The sequence below is a fragment of the Prosopis cineraria genome, unplaced genomic scaffold, assembly GCF_029017545.1.
Source record: "Prosopis cineraria cultivar Desert tree isolate PC_DT_omini unplaced genomic scaffold, ASM2901754v1 PC693, whole genome shotgun sequence".
NCBI classification, from domain to species: domain Eukaryota; kingdom Viridiplantae; phylum Streptophyta; class Magnoliopsida; order Fabales; family Fabaceae; genus Prosopis; species Prosopis cineraria.
Window position 1 is genome coordinate 39,607 of NW_026556018.1, and position 4,237 is coordinate 43,843.

General features: G+C 37.1%; 1 pseudogene; it reads left to right on the forward strand.

Annotated features, from left to right (window-relative positions):
• The first annotated feature begins 340 nt into the window (after positions 1-340).
• LOC129298053 (aconitate hydratase 3, mitochondrial-like) lies at positions 341-3,678 on the forward strand (annotated as a pseudogene).
• Positions 3,679-4,237: the final 559 nt, after the last annotated feature.

The following is a 4,237-nucleotide window of genomic DNA, read 5'->3' on the forward strand; positions in this document are numbered from 1 at the left end:
ACGCACTTGCATTCTAAAATAAGGCCTTGTTTGTTTGAACTTTTTTTTGAAAAAAATTACTTATTTTTTTTAAAATATATATTTCGTGAACTTTTGTTATATCTATTTAATTTTTTGAAAACAATTAAAAAATTATTTTTATAAATAAAAATTCACAAAATACTGTAAAATTTTAAAATAATCAAATGCTAAAATAATCACCTTTTATTATTGTAAATAAATATAAAATAATTTTAATAAAATTTTTATAAGATATTTTTTAAATAATTTGGACTAATTAAAATTACTCATTTTCTGTCATGAAAAGATGCTTATATTTTCAGCTTCAAACAAACAGGTCCTCAGGCACGAACGCAGCCCGGTTCAAAGCTGCTCTCCAGACGCCTTGCTTCCCCTTTTATAGTTGCAGAAGGGGCCACAAGCCATCAGAGCTGCGCCATTCCTCCTTTCCCAGTCATTCCCTCACCCTCACCGCCTCCTTCCTTATCCTGACTCGGCCCATACTGTCTTTGGATGCGTGACCATCACCATGCATTCCTCAGCTTCTTCACTTCTCCGAGCTTCCCGAACTAAGCTTTTCCATCCATCCTTTTCTAGAACCCCCGCCCATCCTCCTACCAGACCTCCTCCTTTGTCTGGCCACCGACCTCTCAGCTTCTTTTCCACGCCCCGATCATTTGGCAGCTTGGCTCCCCAGTGGAGCCACGGCGTCGACTGGAGGTCTCCGGTCAGTCTCAGGGCTCAGATCAGAGCCATCGCTCCTATGATTGAACAGTTTCAACGCAAGATCTCTTCTATGGGTACTCTCCTGTTCACTCCGAGAATTCTGGACTCTCTTTTTCATTCTCTAATCCGGTGGATATTTTTCTTCCCGGAATATATCTTATTCTATCGATGCAGCGAAGATGTCCGCTATGATTTTCACGATCATAAATTCTACTTTTGTTTCTTGAAATGTGGAGCCCTGCATGATTCGAAAGTCAAAACATAAATTTTACATTTTCCTTTGACATGATATCAACTTACTAACTGTCAAATATCGGCCGTTGAAATTTTTGTACTGATTGTTCTTATGCCATATTAGCTGGTGAAAATCCTTTCAAGGCAAACTTGGCCAGTCTCCCTAAGCCTGGTGGCGGCGAGTTCGGAAAGTTCTACAGCCTTCCTTCTCTGAACGATCCAAGAATTGGTAATTCACTATTTTCACTTGCCATGATTCCTTCTCGCCATTTGAATGTTTCTTATTTTCTAAATACACCAAAATGTTGTTTGGAATGTAAAAAAAGAAAAAATTGCTTCTCTCATTCCAGGGCATCACTTGTCTAACAAAGTACTAGTCTCTCCATCTCCAGTATCGCACATTACTCTTTCAGCTAGTTTAATTACTAATTCTGTCATCTTAATGTATTGCAGATAGGTTACCCTATTCCATCAGAATTCTTCTGGAATCTGCCATTCGTAATTGTGACAATTTCCAAGTTATATTGAGAAGATTATTGACTGGGAAAATAGTTCTGTTAAGCAAGTTGAAATTCCTTTCAAGCCTGCTCGTGTTCTCCTGCAGGTTCGGCATCGACTTTTGTACAAAGTGTAATTCATTATTTTATCTGGGTGATTGCAAATAATGTGTGATCCTCCTTGTAACCTCTCTTCCTTTCCCCAGGATTTTACAGGAGTCCCGGCTGTTGTTGACCTAGCTTGTATGCGTGATGCTATGAAGAAGCTTGGCAGTGATTCTGACAAAATAAACCCTCTGGTAATCATTGTAGTTATCACATGCATGTGCCTTTCTTCTATTGTTCATTGATGGCACTAAAAATGGTTTCAAATTTCTAAATATTCATCTTGGAATGCCTTATGCACCTTAAACTTATTTATCTGTTCTATTACATCTCTTGTGTTATATTTGGTCAAGTTAGCTTTGTGCCTGCACTTTTATCTGATCGAGATGCAAATCATGTAATCTTATTTCCCCTTGTATACTTATAACAGGAGTTCTGAGATTAGTAGAGTAAGAGGGTCATACACAATGCTTAGGATCATAATTCGCCAATATATTTGACTGCTTGGGTTTCATGTTATGATTTTCCACAGAAATTTTCTATATGTTACTATGTTTCTTATAACTACCACTGATTTTTTAAAAATATATCATTGGCAGGTACCTGTTGATCTCGTCATTGATCACTCAGTTCAAGTTGATGTAACAAGGTCAGAGAATGCAGTGCAGGCCAACATGGAGCTTGAGTTCCAAAGAAACAAGGAAAGATTTGCATTTCTTAAATGGGGGTCGAATGCTTTCCGCAACATGCTTGTTGTTCCTCCTGGTTCTGGTATTGTGCATCAGGTACATTTAAAAGCAGATAAGCTACGTGACTCAATTGTATTTAAGACATCGCTTTCATTTGTTGATATGAGCTTGCAACATCTTTGGTTTCCAGGTGAATCTTGAGTACCTTGGACGTGTTGTTTTTAAGAATGATGGCTTGCTCTATCCTGACAGTGTGGTTGGTACTGATTCCCATACTACTATGATAGATGGGCTTGGGGTGGCTGGTTGGGGTGTTGGAGGCATTGAAGCAGAGGCAGCAATGCTTGGTCAGGTACATAACATCTCATTTTTTGTGTGCATGGATTATTTAACTTTTTTTTGAACCGGATGTCCATTTGCTTTTTCTTGAAATGTACATATGGAGTGATTTAGCTATTGTGATTGCACTAATGCCCTGTGCTTGTAATATTGACAGCCTATGAGTATGGTTTTGCCTGGTGTTGTTGGATTCAAGTTATCTGGGAAACTTTGCAATGGTGTTACAGCAACTGATTTAGTTTTAACTGTTACCCAAATGCTGAGGAAGCATGGTGTTGTTGGGAAGTTTGTTGAATTTTATGGTAACTAAGTTATCATAAAGCATATTGTTGATTGTGCTTCTTATTTTGTTAACATATTTTTATTTGTCCTGGCTAATTGGAGCACTCGATTTTTTTCCTTAGGGGATGGCATGGGTGAGCTATCATTAGCTGACAGGGCCACTATTGCTAACATGTCTCCTGAGTATGGTGCCACCATGGGCTTCTTCCCTGTAGATCACATTACTTTACAATACCTCAAGTTAACTGGAAGAAGTGATGAGACAGTGAGTACTGAGTACTATTACTTTTTGTCAACTTATTTATTTTTTGCATAGGATATGAAATGCTTGTAGTGTTTGCTGACCTTCGTTTTGGCTTAAATATAGGTGGCCATGATAGAGGCATATCTCAGGGCAAACAAAATGTTTGTTGACTATAATGAGGTAAGAATATCCTTTGTTCTGATCTACGTCTAAATTTTTCATCTTTTCTTAGAATAAGGTGTATGTATGTTTTGAGGTATCCTATGTTCTAACATACTTTTCTTTAATTCAGCCTCAACAAGAAAGAGTTTATTCATCCTATCTTGAATTAAACCTTGCTGAAGTTGAGCCCTGTATCTCAGGACCTAAGAGGTAAGTTATGTGCCCTTTGTACATTTTTCCTTTATGTTTTTGTTTTTTTGGATTCTGGATTGTATCTAATATCTTTCTTCTGTATATTAATTTATATGGCCGAACACTTTCAGACCTCATGATCGGGGTTCCTTTGAAAGAAATGAAGGCTGATTGGCGTGCTTGCCTTGATAACAAAGTTGGGTTTAAGGTTAGTGATGCTGTGACAGTAATAGCAGAAAAGCCATTTTTCATATTTTGATACCATATGAAGTAAACAGTTTCATAGTTTATAACTTGGATCAGCTTTCAACAAGTAGTATTAGTAATGAGCTAAACTATGTTTCTGAAAAAAAAATCTTTTGGAAGTATTCTTGGAGAATTTATACTTCTCTTTTCACTCTCTTATCACTGTACAAGGTATATAGGAGGCTTCAGAATAAAAGAATGCAATTAACCTATTTTCTTCACTTATATTCTCATTACGAACGATTGAAGGTTGTAGATCTTCAACTTTCTAATTTATATATTCATCCAGAAACTCCTAGAATAGAAGTTCCGTTCCTAATAATATGATTGCTTTACTGCTGTAACTATTTCGTCCACTTGCTGAATGATAGGAGCAGCAAGTGTTTTTTACTATTGATACTTCTGGGTGCAGTTAAATTATAACACGTTGATCACTTACACCAGCACAACTGTCATCAGTAACTGCTATGGTTTTCATCCTTGGAGAAAATTGAAACCACTTCATTGTTGTTATCACTTAT